Below are 26593 nucleotides of genomic sequence, written 5' to 3' on the forward strand. Positions count from 1 at the left end.
TGGGTCTTTCAGCATGACAATGATCCCAAACACACAACCAGGGCAACAAAGGAGTGGCTTCGCAAGAAGCATTTCAATTCAATTCAATTCAATTTTATTTGTATAGCCCTGGATCACAACAACATTGTCTCAAAGGGCTTTGCAGAGGCAATATGATACACAATCAGAAACAGCAAATGAAGCAACAAAGATGAATAAAAATAAATTAAAGTCTTTGACTTCCTCCATCCTTAAACCCTCCATTTCAAGGTCCTGGAGTGGCCTATCCAGTCTCCAGATTTCAACCCTATAGAAAATCTGTGGAGGGAGTTGAAAGTCCGTGTTGCCCAACGACAGCCCCAAAACATCACTGCTCTGCAAGGAGATCTGCATGGAGGAATGGGCCAAAATACTAGCAACAGTGTGTGAAAAGCTTGTGAAGAGTTACAGAAAACGTTTGGCCTCCGTTATTGTCAACAAAGGGTACATAACAAAGTATTGAGATGAACTTTTGGTATTGACCAAACACTTATTTTCCACCATGATTTGCAAATAAATTATTTAAAAATCAAACTGTGATTTACTGGGGGTTTTTTTTCCACATTCTGTCTCTCATGGTTGAGGTTTACCCATGTTGACAATTACAGGCCTCTCTTATGTTTTCAAGTGGGAGAACTTGCACAATTAGTGGTTGACTAAATACTTATTTAGCCCACTGTAAGTCTGTGATGATCACTCAGCACAGACATTTAAAGGCTAAAGCAACATGGCATAGCCAAGATAAGAAAACAAAACTTATGACAATGACGAGACGATAACAAGCTAAGAATATGATGTGGGGGACTAACACAATCTGAATGTCAGTTTTCATCTTACGAGAACGAGGTGAAAATGCGCATTTTTTTTTTTTTTTTTAATGTGTATTTAGCCTGCATCAGGGGCGTCACTAGGTTTGAAGGGGGGGGGGGGGGGGGCTTAGCCCCCAGGAGTTACACAGACTAAGTTCCTGTAGTGTAACTTCACAAACAGCTAACAAAGACTGAGAATATATACATATATACAACAAATATACAGTGGTAGTATCAGAACCTTTTGGAATTTCTCACATTTCTGCATAAAATTACCATCACATGTGATCTGAACTTGTCAAAATCACACAGATAAAAAAAAAACTGCTTTAACTAAAACCACCCAAACATTTATAGTTTTTCATATTTTAATGAGGATAGTATGCAAACAATGACGGAATGGGAAAAATAAATAGGTGAACCATCACATTTAATATTATTATCCCCCCGAACTTCAACCAGACGCTTCCTGTAGCTGCAGAATAGTCTGGCACACCGATCAAGACTAATCTTGGCCCATTGTTCTCTACAAAAATGCTGTAGTTCAGTCAGATTCCTGGGATGTCCGGCATGAATTGCTGCGTTTAAGTCATAAAACATCTCAATGGGGTTAAAGTCTGGACTTTGACTTGACCACTCCAGAACGTGTATTTAGTTCTTCTGAAACCATTCTGAAGTTAATTTACTTCTTTGTTTTGGATCATTGTCTTGTTGCAGCATCCATCCTCGTTTTAGCTTCAGTTGTCTGACAGACGGCCTCAGGTTTTCCTGCAAAACATCCTGATAAACTTTTGAATTCACTCTTCCATTAATGATCCCAAGTTTTCCAGGCCCTGAGGAAGCAAAACAGTACCAAATCATGATGCTCTCTCCACCATGCTTCAGGGTGGTGATGAGGTGTTGATATTGATGAGCTGTTCCATTTTTCCTTTGCACATGACGTTGTGTGTTACTCCTGAACAATTCAACTTTGGTTTCATCAGTCCACAAAATATTTTGCTAAAACTTCTGTTGAGTGTCCAAGTGCCTTTTTGCTAATATTTAATGAGCAACAATGTTCTTTTTAGACAGCAAGGGCCATTGAATCCCCCCATAAACACCATTTTTGGCCATAGATTTACCTTTTGTTGATGTGTACACAGAGATATTGGACTGTGCCAATGGTTTCTGTAAGTCTTTAGCAGACACTCCAGGGTTGCTTTTTACCTCTGAATATTCTGCGCTGAGCTCTTTGCGTCATCTTTAGTGGACAACCACTCCTTGGAAGAAATCCAACAGTTCCAAACTCTCTCCATTCATAGATAACTTCTCTCACTGTCGATTGATGAACATCCAGGCTCTTAGAGATGGTTTTGTATCCTTTCCCAGCTTTATACACATCAACAATCCTTGATCGCAGGTCTTCAGACAGTTCTTATGACCGAGCTATTATGCACATAAGACAGTGCTTCTCATCAAGACAATTCTTAACAGGTGTGTGTTTAATAGTGGCCAGGGCAGCTTTAAACCATTCATCAATGAATAGGCACACACCTGACTGCAATTGTTTGGTCAAAATTGGTTTCAGTTGCTCTTTAAGGGTTGACTTATTTTCCCTCTTCTGTCATTTTTTGCATGCTAGCCTCATTAAAATATGAAAATCTATAAATATTTGAATGGTTTTAGCTAAAGCAGACACTGTTTTTACATCTGTGTGATTTTGACAAAAATCAGATCACATTTGATGGTGATTGATGCAGAAATGATAAAAATTCCAAAATGTTCAGATCATACCACTTTAAAATCATAGATGCTAATGCCATGACTTTCACTCACAACACAGTAATTGTTTGTTCCAAAATATTTGTAAATCGCACAGATTACATTTTAAGCACATATGTAACAAAAATTGCTGTTTTTTCAAACCCTAAAAAAAATTACTAAATAGTTATGTAGTTACATATATATATTTTTTTCCACATTCTGTCTCTCATGGTTGAGGTTTACCCATGTTGACAATTACAGGCCTCTTTAATCTATTCAAGTAAGAGAACTTGCACAATTGGTGGTTGACTAAATACTTATTTGCCTCACTGTAACTTGTAGCATTAGCATAGCGTTCACGTTAGCATTAACATTTAGTAACTCTGTCCTTTTAAACTTTTTACACACAGTTCGTAGCATCCAGGTGAGATTAATTAATTGCAAATAATGTGCTGTTTTCCTGATAAGTGTGTATTATCGTTATCAAGATATTGATTTCTTTGTAGACTCTACAATTTAGTGCTCGTCTGTCAGTGTCGAAATTGTTGGAAACTTTTAATTCATTCATATTAGTTGTTGACTAAACCTAGACAAAATTTTGTTGACTAAAACTAGACGAAGACATTTTGACACAACTAAAATATGACTAAGACAAATAAGTATTTCGTCCAAAAGTCTAAGACGAAAACAGCTGCCAAAAACAACATTGGTTAGGTGATTTTTTTTTAAATCTGGGAACACAATCAAGAACAAAGTCAAAGAGCTTGTGCGCATCCAATTTTGTTTTGTTGCTACTGGCAGCAAGGCTCCAGCCAGATTACTGTATTCAAAATTCTGCTTCATAACCTCTTCAGAAGCTCAAAAGAATGACAAGCTGAAAATGGGCTGCATTGATCGCCGTCACAAGCCCCACACAAAACAGTCCATACGACAACAGAGCATGCTTTGAAAATGCCATTTAAGCCTTGCTTTGCGCCTCTTTGCCCACTCTCCCTCACCTTTCAAACGCCGAGCCGTCAGAGTCGTTTTCTGCGGCCCTTTGGTAGCTCGGTTTTGATCACTCTAAGAGCTAAAATTCCTTGGGAAACTTTCTGACGACTTCTATGGGAGCTGTTTTGAGGAGGCTCGCCTGATTTCTGCCTGTATGTTATTTGGCATTAGGCATGTGCCGGTTCCCGCTTTCAAGGTTTACTGTGGTAGGAAAACATCACGGTTTCAAAACCACGACACATACCATAGTACGGTATTAGCTATTTTTTACGTCCTAAAAATGCAGCGAGAAATAGCTAGAAGCGGCAACACTCACCCTTACCCGTTGCTCTATCGGTGACACTGCTGAAACTACCCCTGAGCTTTTTCAAAACCCCCTCAAAAAAGTCGCTAGTGTGGGAGTATTTCGGCTGCCGAAAAGACAAAGATGACCGCGGCTTAGAAGAGGAAGGACAGCCGACGTCCAGGCAACACCTCCAACATGATTTCATATTTACATGAGCATCATCCGTCACTTTACACAAATTTAAGGTAAGTAAACGCTGTCAGGAACGTTTCCCACCAGCTACGAGAGTTCACTCCAGGGTGTTTCGTGTGTCAAACCGAATGTAAAACAAATACCAGTGTTTCCCACCAATGAACGAGACTGTGGCGGCCCGCCACAGTCTCACCCAAGCTGCGTTCCATTATTCCAAACACGCGCATTACGTGTACATGAAGTGCTCGGAGAGCCTTTGGTTGCATTGCAAAGCTGCAAAAACAAAAAGCAGGCCTTATCCACACCGGGGCAGACCAGAGCGCAGCATACACACTTGCCTGTATTTGCCAGCAGATTGAATTTGGTGAGTCATGGTTTCAATCGTTTTCACATTTTGCGATATAAAAAAGTTACTGTCATTCGTTGCAGCTTGCGTTGAACACTGCCAGAGCTAGCCAAATCTCCAATGAAAAAAAATAGCTCCCGTTAAATTGGCGTCAAGCTTGTGTATTTAGCGGTAATATAAACGAAGAAACACACTATAGAGTCAAATTAAGCGGCATGATCTCGGATGGAGGGGGGTGCCTCGTATCGCTCCCGTCATCCACCTGAGACGCGTTATTTTCGGCTGGGACTTGAGCTGACGGCCGGTGTTGGCACAACACCGACCCGAAGAGTGGTGGGAATGACTCTTGCTTCTTAAAGCTTTTCAGAAATACAGGGATCCCTCGTTTTTCGCGGTTAATGGGGACCAGAACCCGCCGCAATAGGTGAAAACCGCGAAGTAGCCCCCCCCCCCACACACACACACTTTTTTGTGCGTGTTCAATGTATTTATTCAGATTTTACATTGGAAAAAAAGATACATATGACGTTTTTTCACTTTTTTCACCAAAGTATCATTTATAAATGGTTTTCAAGCACTTCAAAATGTAAGAATTATGATAAGTTTTAAACATGTTACTGCCGCACCGAATTATTTTTAAACAAGAATAAAGTCGTAAGAAAATGCTTGGCTTTATTAAATGCTTCATAGTGAGTCTACTCAAACCCTCTCAGGCTTTGTTAAACGGTGATTGACACATGTGCAAAGTTTTTCTTTTTATATATATTTTTTTGTTTGAAGCAACTTATTTGATTGAATAATAAAGACACAAATGTCCTAGCCAAAATGTGGCCCAAACGCAAAACAACATTACTTCAATGGAAAAATTTGTTTCAATCAAGAAAAATAGTTTTCAAATGCTTTTTTTGTCTCAAATTTATTTTTGCAATCAAAAACAACTTTTTTTATTGAAGTGACTTTTTTGGGATTAAAAGTATATACTGTATTTTGATTGAAGCAACTTTGTTTTTGATAGAAGTAACTTTGTTTTTTGATTGAATAATAAAAACACAAATCTACCTCCATCGTTATTGAGAGAGAAAGAAATTAAGAAAGCTTTAAAACTAAAAGCCACCGGGGAGTTTTTTTTTTTTTTTTTAATAGACATACATAGACATGCCTCGTAGGGAAAGGAGATTGAGGGATAAAAAGAGTTGGATGAGGCTGCTAAAGGCAGTGGATACCTCATCAGCTGGGTGAATAGCAGACCTGGTAAGAACAAGTTTGCAAGGATAGTCGGGTATTAAATACAATTATAAACACAATTACAATGTTATTTTTCTATAAGATTTTATGTCATTGCTTTAGGTGCTAGAGTTGTTAAGTATGGATTATAATGAAAATAGTTTTGAGAAAACTGTGCTGTTGGTGGCTCAGTGACCATCTGATGTGGTTTGTTCTCAGATGAACAAGTTGAGGAAGGAAGTTTTGATGCAGAGGTTGAAGGAAGAAAAGAGGCAGACTGACTGAGTCACAGCCAGAAAGTGTTGATGACAGTTTTGATTTCTATTCACTGTTGCCCCCTCCCAATTAAAGTATGTCACAGTCGCAGCCAATTATTATCTAAAGCTGGTTAAAATTGAAGTTATGTTGTTTTAAGGTGTATTAAATACTTGTTCATGTGCCCCTTTTGATCTACGAGCACCCGCCCCTCCACCGGGCTCTGCACGGCCCTGCTGAAACACAGTGTGGGTCGACAGAGCTCAATATTTTGTTGGGGTGTACAGTGTACTAGAACATATTTCCTCCACACCCTTCTCACCTTTTTAACCCCTGACCCATTTTCATGCCTGGCTATGAGAGTATGAGTCTGGCCACCATTCAGCAGAAAAAAATTTCCAGGGCGGAGCCAGCCACAGCAAATAGACAGTGGAGCGGACCAATCAGCGACGGGCTATCGCGACGTCGGTAAAGCGACAAGAAACTAGCGAGAGACATTTCAACATATTCAACATGGCTAGCGACTCGATGTGTTTTTGGTCATGTAAAACCGAATTTACCACGGATTGGAACATATTGCCACTGAGTCTGGTGTACCAGGCTACGGGACTACTGTCTGCTGCATTCTGCTGCATTTGGCGCGATCCGGCGACACCGCATACAGCAATTTATATTACATTCAGTGGTCTCAAAATGCCCTAGAGCAGTGCTTCTCAATTATTTTCTGTTACGCCCCCCCAAGGAAGATGTAAATGTTTCGCGCCCCCCCAACTCTCTGCCGCCACTGTAAATAGTATCATTCGTCTATATTACTATTATAAGTACGCCTCAGCCTAACATTGTGTCCTTTTTTTCTATTAAAGAAAAAAAGTAACATAGATCAACTTATAATAAAGTATAACTTTTTTAACATTGTGTTGCTTGTAACAGAAAAGACTTAATGCGCATCAATTTGCCTGAAGTTAAAAAAAAAAAAAGTCACATCCAAACTGTAAAAATACACTCAAGGTACATTTTTGACCATTTGATACTGAAAAATAAAATGTAATAAAATCAGTAAATAATAACAAATTCAAATTGATTAGAAACATTTACTCTTCAGGACAACATGCCAAAAAATTTGACCGAAAAAAAACAAAACTGAATAGAAGGGGGGAAAAAGGTGTCTGGACAGAAGGAAAGTTTTTATTTTCGCTGATTCACCACAGTGCTCACTGGTTTACTGATATAACACTGACAAAGCGGGACGATTGTGACAATTGGCAATATTCGGCACATTTTCGCTGAAAAACAATCAAGCGGCTTATCAATGAGATTGAGGTCTAATGTCTTTAAGTGGCGTCTTAACTGATTTGGCTTCTCCGCTATAATCATTTTTAGACTCAGTAAACAGTGGTCTTTCCTCATTTCCCACTATATTAAAAGTCAAAGGCAAACGGCCCGAAAAAAGCGCATTCTCGGCGGCCGAGGGAGAACCGTAGGTGAGGGCGGTGGTCGTGACGATCCCAAGCCGAAAACGGCACTTCTCGGCCGGACACGTGAGAAAGACAGTGGGTCGCTGCGTGAGTCCAGCTCTGCATGAGTCTCTTCCGTGTGCTCTTGCTTACTTCAAAAATGCTGCACGCACTTTGAAAATGAGAGCGCCACTGCCACCCACGGAGTGGATGTGCAAGTACACTTTATTCTAGTACGGCAAAAAAAAAAAAAAAAAGCATGTTCCCCGAGATCACTCGCGCCCCCCCTGGCATCGCTCTGCGCCCCCCTGGGGGGGCGCGCCCCACCATTTGAGAAGTACTGCCCTAGAGAGATACACCAGGCTTGAAAATGTACACACACACCCTACCCCGAGGGTCAGAGACCCTCCCACCACAGTCTCCTAAAATCCTGTGGGAAACACTGAAATACTATAACTTAAGCTTGTTATCATGGCTAGTTAACATGCCAAGACGGCTAACGGCTAGAAGTAAAGATGTCCCGATCAATCGGGTCCGATCACGTCATTTTCAAAGTATCGGAATCGGTAAAAAAATATCGGACATGCCTTTTTTTAATATATATATATATATATTTTTTTTTTTAATTAAATAATTTTCTAATTGTATTTAACGTTACAGACAAAATGTCTTATACTCATCCAGTTTTTAGTTTTGGTTTAAAGTAGGGCTATCAAATTTATCTCGTTAACGGCGGTAATTAATTTTTTTTTAATTAATCACGTTAAAATATTTAACGCAATTAACGCATGCGCTGCACGACCCACTCACGCATTGTCTCGTCCAATCTATAATGGTGCCGTTTTACCTATATATATAGAGCTAAGCGGCAGCATAAAATGAGTGTATTTTGGCAGTCTTTGGAGCCTTTTTTTAAATGGCTAAAGCCTTACAATCCCCCTCTCAACAATTAGAAATATCGTGGGAAGCAATGTGGGGGAGAAGGGTAGTAGTTGATCATTTTCTTAACACCCTATGTTATTTCCCAACGCAGAGAAGATATATCAATTGGTGCCACTACGCACAGTCATGGTTGCACTTCCCATCATGCATTTGGGCAGAACAGTTAAATGGCTACAGTATCATTTACTGAAAGCTCAACAAATACACTAGATGGCAATATTTAGTCACAATATACAAAGTCACATTTACCCTTTAAGAATTACAAGTCTTTCTATCCGTGGATCCCTCTCACAGAAAGAATGTTAATAATGTAAATGCCATCTTGAGGATTTATTGTCATAATAAAAAAATACAGTACTTATGTACTGTATGTTGAATGTATATATTCGTCCGAGTTTTATTCATTTTTTTCTTAATGCATTGCCAAAATGTATATGATCGGGAAAAATTATCGGGAATGATTGAAAATGAATCGGGAGCAAAAAAAAAAAAAAAAAAAAAAAGCAATCAGGTCGGGAAATATCGGGATCGGCGGACACTCAAACTAAAACGATCGGGATCGGATGGGGGGCAAAAAAACATGATCGGAACAACCCTAGCTATAAGGCTATAATTTCCTCATTTTAAGTTTAGTTTTGTAGTCTTCCACCATTGTTAACATCTGTTCAAACTATTGCTGCAACGATTCTATTAACTCGAGTATTCGATTATAAAAAAATATTCGAATTAAATTTTGTTGCTTCGAATATTCGTTTAATTAAATTGGCGTTGTAATGGTTTATTTTGAAAGTGTTTAAATTTAGTTTTATTGATTTGGGTAGATACACTGCCCTCTGGTCTGCCTCATTTCACATGGCTGAATCCAACTGCTCCCTGTTAAGACCAATGTAAGTTTTTGTCTGGGCTAATGTTTTTTTTAATGCATTCGTAATTTAGTTTATAGGTATATTTAGTCATTTTTTGTGGGAATATGAGTATGAACCACTTAAGAGCATTGTAAAAAAAAAAAAAAAAAAAAAAAAAAACGTTAGCATTTTATACCATTTAAGCTAGCGGGCTTTTGCTATGTAAGTTAGCCAATTGTTCTTTTGCTGTACATGGATCCTCATTTATTTTTTATAACGTTTGAGGCTCATCCCAGGTATTTTAATTTTTCATGTTTCTTATCCGATTACTCGATTATTCGAACTAGTTCATCGATTAATCTGACTACTAAATTAATCGATAGCTGCAGCCTTAGTTTAAACCAACATCATAATACAGTCAGTATGGCGCCACTGTCAAATTAAGCGTTACTAAACACCATAATTGACAATTAATGAAACAACTGGAACAGTAACTGAAGAAATAATTAGCACAGAACATGAATTTTGATTGTTATTTACATCTGTAGCGCTGCAATGCATGCTACGAGGCATGTTGGACGACAACAGTGTTGACAGCAGGTATCAGCAGAGGTTGACTGTCTCCTCCAGGGGAGCAGTAATAGCCAAATGAAGCTTCTTGACGCAATGAAGCTTTGCAGCCAATTGGCTTTATGGTGGTTCATTTGGTCTTATGACAGTCATATGATGCCACTGTCAAAGTGTTATAAGTTAATATCTTTTGGTGTAAATATCCCATAATATAGTGAGGACAGCTGCGGCTTATAGTCCAGCGCAGCTGATCTTTGAACAAATGCAGTTTTCCTGCCAAATTTGGTGGGTGGCGGCTTATAGTCAGGGGCGCCTTAGTGTGTGAAAATGACGGCACTCGAGTTAATCGGATTAATAGCTGCAGCACTAAACAGTTCTGTTGTGGAATATCATATCGATTTTCTGCCCAATGTATCGCGATATTGTGGGATAATCGATATCGTGAGCCTGGTATCTCGAATCGTATCATATCATATGAGCTGCCCTGAGGTTTCCACCCCTAATCCATAGTGACAACCAAACAAGGCGTGTTGGATTTGTTGTTCAAATGTTGCATTTGTTAAGAATGGTTTGTACTCATTACCTATGAAAACAACAATTAACAGCTCAATTCCAGTGAAATGAACTTATTTGCAACTTATTTGAGTCTTAACCGGGACTGCCGGTGCATTTTCTCTGCGTGAAGGACAAGAGTAAAAGCCGACAAAATATTGGAATTCAGCTTTTGATTTTGTTTTCCGCTTCTGCTGTCAAGAGGGCCGGGCCTGGGAATGTCTTCTTAAACGCTATCATTCGCGGGATAATGCGAAGAAAAGGTCCGCTTTGAAGGCGGGCTCATCATTGCAAGCGTAGCAGACATGAAATTGGACTCGCCAGGTACAAGGGAAAGTGTAAAATAGAGTTGCCTGGTGACAATGTTTCCGGTCAGCGGTAGCTGCAGGAAAAGGGAATAAGCAAACTAGCAGGTCCCATTTGACTGGTGGGATGAATCACTGCGGTTTGCTTTCTTATCTGCATGGCGCTACACAGGACATCATTCAAAGCAGGCTTCCTGGAGCAGCCTCCAACGGCAAGCGGCTCAACATTTTATTGGCTGGTTATCTCGCAGAGGATGAGATTATTCGAGTGAATACATTATAAAGTTGAACAAGAAGGAGGCAGGGAATATTGATGTCCGTGTGTTTCGGCGCAGGGGAAAAAGAACGCAGAAATGTATGCAGCATTTGCGACTGGATAATATTCCAGCAGGGCCGAGAACAAAAAGTGGTATTTGCCATGTGGCAAAATCCATTTTGCCATGTGGCATTAATTTTTTTTTTTGCCATGTGGAATTTTTTGCCATGTGGCAAAATGGATTTTGCCATGTGGTATTTATTTGCCATATGCAAAAATAGATTTTGCCATGTGGCAAAATGGATTTTGCCATGTGGCAAAATGGATTTTGCTATGTGGCAAAATGGATTTTGCCATTTGGAAAAATGGATTTTGCCATGTAGCAAAATGGATTTTGCCATCTGGCATTAATTTTTTTTTTGCCATGTGGAATTTTTTGCCACGTGGCAAAATGGATTCTGCAATGTGGTATTTTTTTGCCATATGCCAAAATTTATTTTGCCATGTGGTTTTTTTTTTGCCATGTGGCAAAATAGATTTTGCCATGTAGCATTTTTTTTTTGCCATGTGGCAAAATGGATTTTTCCATGTATTTTTTTGCCATGTGCCAAAATGGATTTTGCCATGTGGCATTGTTTTGCCGTGAGGCAAAATGCATTTTGCCATGTGGCATTTTTTTGTCACAAGGAATAATGGATTGCCATGTGGCGTTTTTTTTTTTTTTTTTTGCCATGTGGCAAAATATATTTTGCCATGTGGGATAATTTTGGCCATTTTTTCACAAAATGCATTTTGCCATGTGGCTTTTTTTTTTTTGCAATGTGGCATTTTTTTTGTCATGTGCCAAAATCTATTTTGCCATGTGGCATTTTTTTTGCCATGTGGCATTTTTGCCATGTGGCAATGGGGCATTTTTTTTTTTTTTTGTCACGAGGCAAAATGGATTTTGCCATTTGGCAAAATGGATTTTTTTCAGGTGGGTTTTTTTGCCATGTGGCAAAATGGATTTTGCCATGTGTTATTTTTTTTTCATATGCCAAAATGGATTTTGCCATGTGGCTTTTTCTTGCCATGTGGCATTTTTTTGCAATGTGGCAAAATAGATTTTGCCATGTGGCATTTTTTTTTCCATGTGGCAAAATGGATTTTTCCATGTGGCATTAGTTCTTTTTGCCATGAGGCAAAATGGATTTTGCCATGTTGCATTTTTTTGCCATGTGGCAAAATAGGTTTTGCCATGTGGGATAATTTTGGCCTTTTGGCAAAATGTATTTTGCCATGTGGCATTTTTTTTTTTCAATGTGGCATTTTTTGCCATGTGCTAAAATGTTTTTTGCCATGTGTCATTTTTTGCCATGTGGCATTTTGGCATGTGGCAATGTTGCATTTTTTTGCCAAGAGGCAAAATGGATTTTGCCATGTGGCATTTTTTTTGCCATGTGGCAAAATAGATTTTGCCATGTGGGATAATTTTGGCCATTTGGCAAAATGCATTTTGCCATGTGGCATTGTTTTATTTTTTGCAATGTGGCATTTTGCCATGTGGCAATGTGGCATTTTATTCAGGTGGCGTTTTTTTGCCATGTGGCAAAATGCATTTTGCTATGTGGCATTTTTTTGCCATGTAACAAAATGGATTATGCCAAGTGGCATTTTTTTCCTATGTGGAATTTCTTTGCCATGTGGCAAAATAGATTTTGCCATGTGGCATTTTTTTTTTTTTCCCATGTGGCTTTTTTTTTTTGCCATGTGGCCAAATGGATTTTGGTTTATGGCATTTTTGGGGGAAAGGCATGTGGCAAAAAATGCCACATGGCAAAAAAAAATGCTAAATGGCAAATGTGGCAAATACCATTTTTGGTTCTCACTGTCTCTCAAATATTGACTTATTTACAGTTGACCCAACATTAAATAACTATACAGTATACGTGCCACAGTGGAATGTATTGTATATGACTATTTTGCAATGCAAAGTAGGGTGTTTTTTTCACTGTGTTTCACCTTCAATTATCTTAATAAAACAGAAACTGGCAGTATTTTTCTCTCGCATTTCATGCTCTTTTGTTGCTCCACCATGCATCAAGAGCTTAATGGCTCTTTGCTATTTGGCACGGTGACACAAGTGCGATTCTTCTGGCTTCCAATTTCAGTTTTCCGTGGATGGAGAGCCCTATGGCTTTCTGGTTGGGGACAGAGATGGAAGCCAGCTGGCTCCCTCTCGCTCTGGAGCTGAACTGACGGCAGAAATATGGTCTTCGGGGCTGCCAGAGGAGAAAAGGGTTGTGGGGGAGATATCGACAGGCAAAGGTTGGCCAGGAGCATTTAAGGCTTTGAAAAATCAAGCTGCAGTGCATACATATGAATTGGCTTCACCGCAAACCTGAAACCTGGGCTGGTTTGACTTCTAGTCTAAAAATTACGGTACATACAAGGGGTGTGACAACATATCGAAAAGGTGATATATCGCAATAACTTGTAGCCGGAAAGTTTATCAATATGCTACCGCCAAGAATCGATATATGTTGAAAAAAATATTCCATTTTAATAGTGTCTATTTTACCTCACTGGCTGCCATTTAAGGCGCTCGACATCCAATTCATTTTGACTGGATTGGCCGCCTAGCACAGTTACTGGCACTGAAACCAGCCAGTCATTTGTGGGCATTTAAAGGTCAATTCTTGTTCATTTTAGGGCATTTACAGGTCACTTCCTATTTATTTGGGGACATTCTTGAGTCTCTTCCTTTTCAGTAACACAAAAGCACAAAAGGAAATGACCTGTAAATGCCCCAAAATGAAAAGGATAAGCCAGATAATGCTCGGTTTTCTTTCTGTGCGCTAAATCAGCAATATTTTAGTATTGCTTACATGGCCGAATCGGGGCAAACTGACGCACACACATAAGGCTTATGTGTGGAGGAACAGCGAGAATGAAAAGTGGATTTTGGTATGTGGCTTTTTTTTTTTTGGTGTGTGACAAAATGGATTTTGGTACGTGGCATTTTTATTGGTGTGTAATGTGGTATTTGAAAATGAACATTACGCTAAAATCCATCCATTAGACATACGCAATGGCGTGTCAGCGCGAAAATCCTTTTTGCCACCTGACAAAAAATGCCACACGCCAAAATCCATTTTGCTACATACTAAAAAAAATAATAAAAAAATGGCACATACCAAAATCCCTTTTGCTACATACAAAAAAATGTCAAATACCAAAAAGACAAAATGCCAGACACCAAAATCCATTTTGCCACGTATCAAAAAAATGCCACATTAAAAAAAAAAAGCCACATTAAAAAAAAAAAAAAAAGCCACATTCCAAAACCCATTTTGCCACATACCAAAAAAAAAAAAAAACAACAAACAAAACATGCCACATACCAAATTAACCAATTTTCGTTCTTGGCCCTGCTGTACAGTATGTGTGTGCGTCATGCCCGCACAGCGTGTGCAGGCATTCTATCAATACATGAACTTTAAATATAAGACTAAACACTTGCTGTGTGAACCTAGCCTAATAGTGATATGCTCATTCCAATTCACAGCACAAGGATGAAAATAACGTGTTTCTGTTTATTAGATGTCAAATGATTTCCTGACTCATGTATCGACAATTGTTGTATTGCCATATCGTGAGATTATCATGCGCCGTATCGTGAGCTACCTAGAGGTTCCCACTCCTAGTATATATCATTCCCGTCAAAGCTAGCGACATAATTCCAATTCTCACTAGGCTTGACTTAAAGATAATTAATGTATGCTGTAGTTAGGTTTAATTACCACAGTGGTGCAATGGTGAAATTAAATGTGCGTGAAACTGTCTAGGAAAACATATTTTGGGGATGTAATGAAGCAAAACAACTATTTAAAGGACTTTTAACTTTTTTTCCCCCTCATCTTAAAGACATCTTTCATGCTAATTGTTAGCTTGCGCATTCCCAAAGGCACAACCCCAAGAGACACGCAAGTACATCACGGTTATTTTCTTGAACAAGTATGGTATTTACACACAAGTGATGGCTATTAACTCTCATAGGGCGGTCTAATCGATGGTTTCGATGCGTTTTCATGGAGGTCACTGCTTATGTACTAGAATTTGTCTTGCCTTTATGCGCAACCTGTTTTTTTTCCTCAGGTTAATACCGCCGCTCATGTAAAGATGCAGAGAAAAGATGTATATAATTGAAAGAATCAACCCTGCTTTTATCTTGGCTCTCAGGGTTATTAAAAATAATAATAATAAAATTAATATATCGCGCCTGTAACGCATCAATAGAAACTGCCAGAAAGGTTTGCAGATATGACTCATCTATGGCTTTATTACGACTGAAGATAGTTTTGCAAATGGAAAGGTCCATTTAGTGGGAACGGTTGCAGTAAAATATGGCTGCGTTCAGACTGCAGAAAAATATGATTCTGGTGTATCAACGACTAATTGGTTAACTCGAGCAATCTGATTAGAAAATGCTCAAAATCAAATGTTGCTTGGAGGATTCATTTAATTAGTGATGTTGTAATAGTTTGTTTTGAAAGTGTTGCATTTAGTTTTATTGATTTAGGTGGATACACTGCCTTTAAATGGCAATAGTGAATATGCCATAACTCGGCTAACTTGGCTGAATCCAGCTGCTCCCAGTTAAGACCAACATGAGGTATGTTTTTGTTTGAGCTAATACATTTATGCATTCGTCATATAGTTTACAGTGGTATGAAAAAGTATCTGAACCTTTTGGAATTTCTCACATTTCTGCAAAAATCACCAAATGTGATCTGATCTTTGTCAAAATCACACAGATGAAAAAACTGCTTTAACTAAAACCTCCCAAACATTTCATATTTTCACTTTCATATTTTAACAAGGAGAGCATGCAAACATTGACAGAAGGGGGAAAAATAAGTAAGTGAACCATCAAATTTAATATTTTGTGGCCAACTCTTTGGCAGCAATAACTTCAACCAGACGCTTCCTGTAGCTGCAGATCAGTCAGGCACATCGCTCAGGCAATTTTGGCCCATTCTTCTCGACAAAACTTCTGTAGTTCAGTCAGATTCCTGGGATGGTTGGCATGAATCACTGTCTTTAGGTCATGCCACAGCATCTCAATGGGGTTCAAGTCTGGACTTTGACTTGGCCACTTCAGAACGTGTATTTTGTTCTTCTGAAACCATTCTGAAGTTGATTTAGTTCTGTGTTTTGGATCATTGTCTTGTTGCAGCATCCATCCTCGTTTTCGCTTCAACTATCTGGCAGACAGTCTGTTTTTTTCTGCAAAACATTCGGCACAACTTTTGAATTCATTCTTCCATTAATGATTGCAAGCTGTCCAGGCCCTGAGGCAGCAAAACAGCCCCAAATCATGATGCTCCCTCCACCATGCTTCACGGTGGCGATGTTGGTGAGCTGTTCCATTTTTCCTCCAAACGTGACGTTGTGTGTTACCCCCAAACAAATAAACTTTGGTTTCATTGGTCCACAAAATATTTTGCCAAAACGTCCGTGGAGTGTCCAAGTGCCTTTTTGCAAACATTAAACGAACAACAATGGTTTTTAAGACAGCAGTGGCTTCCTCTATGGAGTCCTCAAATGAACACCATTCACACACAATAGTTTAGTTATGTGTAAATAAATTGTTACTTTGCTAACAAAAGCTCTATTTGTTTTGTGTGAGAGAATTTTATTCATGCTTAAAACACAACCATTATACATTATATTTTGTATGCTTTTGTTATTCTTGCATGACAACATTGTAGCATTAATCTGTTGAGTGTGCCTTCTCATGGCCTCGACTACTGCAGACTGTATCACTTTATGCCCAAATATGGACTGTTATGTTCCTGTGTTGTTCAATGTGCCCTGAATGAATACAAGAGAGAACTGTGGTTTCTTATCATCATTCTAGCCGGGACCGGTTTTCAAGGTCTCAGCTCAAAGATGTTTTTGTATGGAAAAATACCCAGGTTTGTGAGATGATGAGTTTCGTTTCTTAGTAAGTTTCGTTTCACGGTGGGCTTCGGCACCACCCTTTCAACAGTATAAATTTCCAGCCTCGATTGTACTTCTTCGTACGTTCTGGGTGATCACAGCTCCTGGCTGGGTCACATCGGTTTGTACCCGAGAGCTCTTGTTCATTAAGTCTTCGAAGAAAAGCAGTCCATGGTTGGGGTCATATTCATTTCTCCAATCGAGCTATCGAGGTAACACTTGTCTTGGAATTCAAGGTTGAATTTCCCTGACATCTTGTTATGTTATTTTGTAGAAGGAAAACATTATTCAGATGTTTGGAATGTCACAAAAGCAAAAAAATAGCTGTGTTAAAGTCAAAGTTATGTTTGAAATGTATGCTTTTACAAAAAGCTCAATTTGTTTTTTTTCATCAGAAAATTGCTCAAACTAAGCTATTTTCTAATACTGATTTCTAAAGAATGGAAAAAGATGAACTTTTTTTCCTGCTGAAAGAGGAGAGTCTACTCTTTCTTTTGGTGGGTTCCATGTTTATATAGCAATAGAACAGAAATTTCTGTGGGCCTTGCAAAATCAGTCAAAATCCAGTAAAACGGCCGGAAGCGAAGGGGGTTGCACCGGTGAAAATGGCTGGGAGTGAATGAGTTAATAGGTTCGTTAAAAAAATGTTTTAAAAATTTGCATTTTACAGCAAGCAAGCATTTTTGCAATGCAAGTTAGCCAATTGTTCTTTTGTTGTATTCAAATCCTCATTAATTCATTTTTTATACCACTTGAGGCTAAACTGAGGTACTTTAGTTTTAAATGCATTCATTGCTCTTGTGAAATGAAAGTGCAATTCTGCATAATTTGAAGAAACACTCAGGAATTTTATTTCATATTCGCAATTAATGCTCTTTTAAAAGTGCCATCTTAGTGCCACCAAAATAAATGTTATTGCAGGCATGAACACTTTTCTTTGTTTCGCCTCTCCTAAAATGTATTCTGCAATGCATTAAATGTAGGGCTGTCAAACGATTACAATTTTTAATCGAGTTAATCACAGCTTAAAAATTCGTAATTAATCGTAATTAATCGCAATTCAAACCATCTATAAAATATGCCATATTTTTCTGTAAATTATTGTTGGAGTGGAAAGATAAGCCACAAGACGGATATATACATTCAACATACTGTACATAAGTACTGTATTTGTTTATTATAACAATAAATCAACAAGATGGCATTAACATTGTTAACATTCTGTTAAATCGATCCATGGATAGAAAGACTTGTAGTTCTTAAAATATAAATGTTAGTACAAGTTATCAAAATTTCATATTGAAACCCCTCTTAATGTTTTCGTTTTAATAAAGTTTGTAAAATTTTCAATCAAAAAATAAACTAGTAGCTCGCCATTGTTGTGTGCTGAAGCCTGAAACCCATAAAATCAGTCGCACCCAAGCGCCAGCAGAGGGCGGGAAAACACCAAATAACACAAGTAACAAGTGGAAATGACACTTTGCTGTCATTTTAATCTGTCTGAGCGGGGCATGTGCGTTAAATGCGTCAAGTATTTTAACGTGATTAATTTAAAAAATTAATTAACGCCCGTTAACACGATAATTTTGACAGCCCTAATTAAATGATGACTTGATTATTCGAACTAACCAATCGATGGATTAATCGATTACCTAAATAATCGGTAGCGGCAGCCCTATCCGATTCCATTCAGATTCCTCCTCAAATCTGATATCAATAGCTGACTGTTTCCACTATTTTCATAGCAAGTGTCCAAATCGGATCTGGGCCTGTTCAGACTGGGCCACATGATTGATACACCTGACAGGTTGCTGTGGCAACGGAGGCGTCAGGCAGCATTGAGTGACGTCACGGACAATCAAAACCCATCTGGGCTGTTGAGGCTGAGAAGCAAGGGCGTAAGTTTGCATAGGGACGGTAGGGACATAACACTACCAATTTTTCAGGACGTTCAAATTGTTCCCACCAACTTTTAAGCAACCTATCTGCTTTATATAATGACTTCAGTTATATACAGTGTGTACAGTAATTTAGATTGTCTTCACATATGCTGTAAGGATTGAATTGACCCTACCATTATTAAGTGAATTATTTTCATAATGTTCAGACATTAATTTTCCCTTTTCACTTGTTGAATGAGTATTTTTTTCCCTCAAATGCACGTTTAATTGGCTGATGACTTGACACAACACAAACACACGCACTCACAGCACCGACAGAAACACAACATGCCGCCTCCTCCGCCCCCTTCGAAGAGGAGGGATATTAGAATTTTTTTTCAGCCAGCATCAGCCACTGTAGGTTATATAAAAAGACATCAATGTTGTGGAGGTAGGGGGACACACCACCAATTTTGCAACTGAAAGTCCAACCTGTATCAGAGTTAGCATAACATTAAACTGTGTTAATTTGTTAACCTGCAAAACTCCAGTAGGAAGCTGCTTTGAGAGAAGTGTCCTCCTGCATGTTTTCTTCTGTTAACGTTAAACTGAGAAATGTAGTGAACTGAGGTTTGCCCTCTTCGCCGCAATTTTGTTTTTGTTTTTTTGTTTTATTTATGTGGTGTTAAAGTAGTTTAAAGGAGCTTTCTTTTTTTGTTGAGTTTAACAAGACTCGACAAAAGAAGTAGCGTTTTACCTGATGGAAACCATTTTAATTATTACTATTTATTAGGGCTGTCAAATTTATCGCGTTAACGGGCGGTAATTAATTTTTTTAATCATGTTAAAATATTTGATGCATTTAACGCACATGCCCCGCTCAAACAGATTAAAATGACAGCAAAGTGTCATTTTCACTTATTAGTTGTGTTTTTGATGTTTTGTCGCCTTCTGCTGGCGGTTGAGTGAGACTGATTTTATGGGTTTCAGCACCATGAGCATTGTGTAATTACTGACATCAACAATGGCGAACTCCTAGTTTATTTTTTGATTGAAAACTTTACAAACTATTACAACAAAAACAAGAGGGGTTTTAATATAAAATTTCTTTAACTTGTACTAACATTTATCTTTTAAGAACTACAAGTCTTTCTATCCATGGATTGCTTTAAAAGAATGTTAATAATGTTAATGCCATCTTGTTGATTTATTGTTATAATAAACAAATACAGTACTTAGGTACAGTATGTTGAATGTATATATCCGTCGTTTGTCTTATCTTTCCATTCCACAATAATTTACAGAAAAATATGGCATATTTTATAGTTTGAATTGTGATTAATTACTATTAATTTTTAAGCTGTGATTAACTCAATTAAAAATTGTAATCGTTTGACAGCCCTACTATTTTTTGTTTTGTTTTTCCCCGCCTAAGATGGTTTTTCAGTTAAATTGAATTTCCTTATTTAGACAGATAATGTTGAGTGGTCTTAAGACAAATGTTTTTGTTTTTATCATTCCTGGATAGTTAAGAGATTATTATCAAGTTTGTACTCATTGTGTGTGTTAATATATTTTTTTCAAAGTTATGTTCAAATATTGCTATTTAAATTTGCTAATAAAATCCAGACATTTATTCTGGAATTCTGGAAGTTTTCAAAATGTTTCTTTGACAGGTTTGAATTGAACGGTGTATCACCTGAACCAATACATATGGAAGTTATTATAAGTCAATACAGATTTTGCATTGATCATTTTTAGCCTATAAATTTATTAGGTTCAAATTACCTTCGTTCACCCAATCTGTTTGGTCTTATTAATGTCTCATCCCCAGCTAAAAGTGTACATGCAGGTTATGCTGTTATATCATCCCTACCAATATTGAGACCAAACCTACGCCCTTGCCGAGAAGCATCTTGTCCATATCAGAAATGAAAGTACCTGCTTGGGACTGTTCAGACTACAAAAAAGCCAGCCAATTTCAATATGGATGGGCTAAAAATCTGATTTTGGCAGCCAGTCTGAACAAGACCGAATTGCAAGATTGTTGCATCACAGGTTTAGCTGATGAACAAAGTGGTGCCCTACCTCATCTCTCATTCCGAAATCTGTGGGTGAAGGCGAGATGGCTTAATTGACTTCCCCATTCTGCGATTCCATTAGAAGTAATGTTACTTGATTGAGCATCCACTGTGGCTCTGATTAAAAAAAAGCAGCGAGATGAGTTTCATAAGCGTGCTTCTCGCAGTGATGTGTCCAAATTTGGTCACAGAGAACGTTTTCCTCCCCTTAAGACTGAAGGTCTGCGATGTAATGGATATTTTTGTGGCAAGTGGAGCGGTGAGAAAAGTTTAATAAGAAAGACAGTAGGTGAGGACGACGCACGTAGAGCTATGTATGATTAGATATCTCCTACAAAGGATCTGTGAGGAATCTATATAGCTCACCCTGTGAGTGCTACTTTACATTATATCCAAAAACTAGTTTGCCAACTTTAAACATTTCCGATTCATATCCGCAACAAACGTCGACTAATAAGCCTGAAGAGCAAGAGAAATGGGTACTATAAAGGTCAACCAATATAGGATTTTCAAACGCTGATGCAGACACATATCTAAAAAAAATAATAATCCGATTGCAGATATCCAATATATTATTTTCAAATATAGTGGTGTGAAAAAGTATCTGAACCTTTGGTAATTTCTCACATTTCTCCATAAAATCACCATCAAACGTGAGCTGATCTTTGTCAAAATCACACAGATGAAAGAACAGCATCTGCTTTAACTGAATCCACACAAAACTTATAGATTTTCATATTTTAATGAAGATAGAATAAAAACAAGGACAGAAAGAGGAAAAATAAGTGAACCATCACATTTAATATTTTGTGGCCCCCTTTTTGGCAGCAATAACTTCAAACGCTTCCTGTAGCTGCAGATCAGGAAGCAATCAGGACTAATCTTGGCCCATTCTTCTCTACAAAACTACTGTAGTTCAGTCAGATTACTGGGATGTCTGGCATGACTCGCTGTCTTTAGGTCATGCCACAACATCTCAATGGGGTTCAAGTCTGGACTTTGACTTGGCCACTCCAGAATGTGTATTTTGTTTCTCTGAAACCATTCTGAAGATGTACTTCTGTGTTTTAGATCATTGTCTTGTTGCAGCATCCATCCTCTTTTTAGCTTTAACTGTCTGACTCCCGGTCGTTTTACTTGATTTCGACTGATTTTGCAAGGCCCACAGAAAATTATGTTCTTTTGCTATATAAACATGGAACCCATGGAGGATTATACTCTCTTCTTCCAGCAGAAAAAAAAAAAGTTCATATCTTTTTCCATTCTTTAGAAATCAGCTATATAAAATAGCTAAGTTTGATCAATTTTCCAATTTCTGAAAGAAGAGAGTAATCTTTCTTTTGGTGGTTTCCAAAAGGTTTGATTATAGAGCAATAGAACATAATTTTCTGTGGGCCTTGCAAAATCAGTCAAAATCCGGTAAAACGGCCGTGAGCGAATAGGCTTGCGCCCGTGAAAATGGCTGAGAGTGAATGACAATCCTTTAAGAAGTACAGTGGGGCAAATAAGTATTTAGTCAACCACTAATTGTGCCAATTCTCCTACTTGAAAATATTAGAGAGGCCTGTAATTGTCAACATGGGTAAACCTCAACCATGAGACACAGAATGTGGAAAAAACAGAAAATCGCATTGTTTGATTTTTAAAGAACATATTTGCAAATCATGGTGGAAAATATGTATTGGTCAATACCAAAAGTTCATCTCAATATTTTGTTATGTACCCTTTGTTGGCAATAACGGAGGCCAAATGTTTTCTTTAACTCTTCACAAGCTTTTCACACACTGTTGCTGGTATTTTGGCCCATTCATCCATGCAGATCTCCTCTAGAGCAGTGATGTTTTTGGGGCTGTCGTTGGGCAACACAGACTTGTAACTCCCTCCACAGATTTTCCATGGGGTTGAGATCCAGAGACTGGCTAGGCCACTCCAGGACCTTGAAATGCTTCTTACCAAGCCACTCCTTTGTTGCCCTGGCTGTGTGTTTGGGATCATTGTCATGCTGAAAGACCCAGCCACGTCTCATCATCAATGCCCTTGCTGATGGAAGGAGATTTTCACTCAAAATCTCTCAATACATGGCCCCATTTATTCTTTCCTTTACACAGATCAGTCGTCCTAGTCCCTTTGCAGAAAAACAGCCCAAAAGCATGATGTTTCCACCCCCATGCTTTACAGTGGGTATGGTGTTCTTCGGATGCAATTCAGTATTCTTTCTCCTCCAAACACGAGAACCTGTGTTTCTACCAAAAAGTTCTATTTTGGTTTCATCTGACCATAACACATTTTCCCAGTCCTCTTTTGGATCATCCAAATGCTCTCTCTAGTGAACCGCAGACGGGCCTGGACGTGTAATTTCTTCAGCAGGGGGACACGTCTGGCAGTGCAGGCTTTGAGTCCCTGGCGGCACATTGTGTTCCTGATAGTAGCCTTTGTTACTGTGGTCCCAGCTCTCTGTAGGTAATTCACTAGGTCCCCCCGTGTGGTACTGGGATTTTTGCTTACTGTTCTTGTTATCATTTTGACGCCACGGGGTGAGAGCTTGCATGGAGCCCCAGATCGAGTGAGATTATCAGTGGTCTTGTATGTCTTCCATTTTCTAATAACTCCCACAGTTGATTTCTTTACACCAACCTATTTACCTATTGCATATTCAGTCTTCCTAGTCTGGTGCAGGTCTACAATTTTGTCTCTGGTGTCCTTCGACAGCTCTTTGGTCTTGGCCATAGTGGAGTTTGGAGTGTGACTGACTGAGATTGTGGACAGGTGTCTTTTATACCGATAATGAGTTAAAACAGATGCCATTAATACAGGTAACGAATGGAGCCTCGTTAGACCTCGTTAGAAGTCAGACCTCTTTGACAGCCAGAAATCTTGCTTGTTTGTAGGTGACCAAATACTTATTTTCAACTTTAATTTGGAAATAAATTCTTTAAAAATCAAACAATGGGATTTTTTTTCCCCCCACATTCTGTCTCTCATGGTTGAGGTACCCATGTTGACAATTACAGGTCTCTCTAATCTTTTCAAGTAGGAGAACTTGCACAATTGGTGGTTGACTAACTACTTATTTGCCCCACTGCAAAAGGAGTTAATGACATAATTTGCTGGATGGCCCTTAATGACATAAGCATTTAGTAATGCCTATGATACTCTCCTGTCATGTCATAATTATAATGGTCTTATGACAGTCTTGTGACGCCACTGTCAAATAAAGTGTTACCTATTAACCCAAATAAATCAACAAATAAGATGCACTGGACTATAAGTCAGATCTTATTGCTTCAAGCTGCTGCGGGGTCCTTCCGGGGTCCCACCGTCAGGCAGCAGTGGCCACAGTTGCCCATTGAGATGCCTGATTAAAATCCTTTTTTATCGGCTGATTTCGCAAACCTTGAACACATTTTTAGGATCGCAAGCTTTTCACTCAAAACATGCGGCGAGATGGATTGTGACTGGGGAGAAAAATGTAACGCTTGATCCCATTAGCTGTACACAAGATGGCCCTCACAGCTTTCATTATACTTTTGAATAACAGTTTGTGCAGCCTCCCAACATACAATTTGTGTTTTATACTTGATCAACATATGTTGTGTTAAATATAAACAAATTGGCACACAAGCAAACAGCAAAGAAGAGAAAACCTTGGACGCAGTTGGCTTAGTGAAAGCAGACGCTTCAGTTTGTTTTTAAAGAAATTTCAGGATTTAGAATGGGGGAGGCCTGAATACATCAACTGCACCATTAAAGAGCATCTGCTGTGTCTAAATTGGGAAGATTAACAGGATCAAACAAAAATGTTGTCAGCAGTATTTGTGTTTTACATGTTGCGTAACTTTGCCATGTAACTCAGGCGAGAATTTCACGATTTTACTGTGGAAGTCTCACATTAACTGGTTTACAGTGCTGGCCAAAAGTATTGGCACCCCTGCAATTCTGTCGGATAATGCTCTTTTTTTTTTCCAGAAAATGATGGCAATTTCAAGTAGTAATATTTTCATTTATTTTGCTTGCAATGAAAAAAAACAAAAGACAGCAGCCAGTTAAAATGGATTCAAGTTGACTCAACCTTTGTCCTGTGTTCTTGTGGTATCACATGGAGCATGGAGAAAAGAAAGAAGACCAAAGAACTGTCTGAGGACTTTAGAAGCAAAATTGCGAGGAAGCATGGGCAATCTCAAGGCTACAAGTCCATCTCCAAAAACCTGAATGTTCCAGTGTCTACCGTGCGCAGTGTCATCAGTAACTGTAAAGCCCATGGCAGTGTGGCTAACCTCCCTAGATGTGGACAGAAAAGAAAAAAATGACGAGAGATTTCAACAAAAGATTGGATGTTAGTCCTATCCACCATCCGCACAAACAAGTTCAAGCTGTCCTGCAGTCCGAGGGAACAACAGTGACAACCTGTGCTACCCGTCGGCGTCTGAACGAAAAGGGACTCTATGGTAGGATACCCAGGAAGACCTCACTTCTAACCCAGAAACATACAAAAGCCAGGTTGAAGTTTGCCAAATCTTACCTGAGAAAGCCAAAAACGTTTTTTGAAGAATGTTCTCCGGTCAGATAAGACAAAATAGAGCTTTTTGGGAAAAACCATCAACAGAGTTTACATGAAAAAGACAAGGCCTTCAAGGAGAAGAACATGGGCCCCACAGTCAAACATGGCGGAGGTTCCTTGATGTTTTGGGGTTGCATTGCTACCTCTGGCACTGGACTGCTTGACCGGTAGACTATACGGCATGTTGGCTACACTAACATACCTCTTGTCCGGATAAGTTCTTGCATGGAGAAGGTAGGCGGGTAATATTACCACCCGCTTAATATAGACGGCTGTCTTCGTATAACAATCGGATACTAAGGAAGTGACTTCATGGAGTGTGCCATCGCCATTCTTAGTGCGGCATGATGGCACCGTAACCAATGGAGGCAGATGATCAAGACGTGGCATTCTTTTCCTCTGTTATTTTCCACAGTCATTTTTTACAGTTTATCATCTTGAGTGTAGAACAGGTGTCAAGAACCTGTGTCTCACCACTCATTTCTGGCTCTTTTAATGAGTGCATCTGCCTCTCCGCCAACTCTTAATTTTAAAATGCTGTACCAGCCGGCTCGCTCGACTTGAAGGAGCTGTGATGAGCTGATAATGCATTCACACATTTTTCTTGAACCTTCAAACGTACGTAGTAATAACGTGCTTCAGTTCAGTGCCCATTGGTGGTCCTCCCATCACGGATTACACGGAAATGGGTGTTTTATTACAGAGTTTGTCTCCCGCGTTAAGTCTCCGATCAGCCAACTGCGTGGCTGGCCCCTCACAACTCAATGCCAATTGAACTGGAGTATATAAAAATACGTAGGGGAAAATTAAGCCCCGAAAAATGAACTGCATGGTACCCAAAGTCACAGAGGCGCGAGATCAGTTTCATTTTCATGATATTTCCACCTGTCAAAACTGTCGCCACTTCCAGGAGCGCCAATGTTATGCACTAGACGAGCGTGCCCTCCATTCACTCTCCCTCCCGTGTGACGCATTCAATGGCATTCACAAACAAACAAAAAAAGTGATCACAAAACGGAGTTCCAGACCCCTTGTCTAGAAGGTGCAGTAATTTCGAAATTTCCCGCCGGTGAGTAATGAGTTTCCGGTTCAGAGGTAAACCGTGCGGATAATGACGTAACACATGAGGCTGCTCCTTTCTACGCATGCGTAGTTTGCGCAAATGCAGGCATAACTTGCAGAAGCAGGAGGGCCTTAAACACACCGTAAACATAGTGCGGAGAGGTATAAATATAGTCGGCAAAATACCCCTGGTAAAATAATCTGTCCTAGTGTATACATAGCTTTAGGTCGCTTTCACAC

The 26593-nt window shown here is 39.0% G+C and overlaps 1 long non-coding RNA gene across 3 annotated transcripts in view; it reads right to left on the reverse strand.

Annotated features, from left to right (window-relative positions):
* LOC130928401 (uncharacterized) overlaps positions 1–26593 on the reverse strand; it is a 141177-nt gene that overhangs the window by 78667 nt on the left and 35917 nt on the right. For 2 of the 3 annotated variants that reach the window (XR_009066679.1, XR_009066678.1), the window contains exon 4: positions 20741–20850. The exons of the other annotated variant lie outside the window; for it this stretch is intronic. This is a non-coding gene — a long non-coding RNA (uncharacterized LOC130928401). The remainder of the gene's footprint in view (positions 1–20740; positions 20851–26593) is intronic. 3 annotated transcript variants of the gene reach the window in all.

The sequence above is a fragment of the Corythoichthys intestinalis genome, chromosome 13, assembly GCF_030265065.1.
Source record: "Corythoichthys intestinalis isolate RoL2023-P3 chromosome 13, ASM3026506v1, whole genome shotgun sequence".
In the NCBI taxonomy this organism is placed as follows: Eukaryota; Metazoa; Chordata; class Actinopteri; order Syngnathiformes; family Syngnathidae; genus Corythoichthys; species Corythoichthys intestinalis.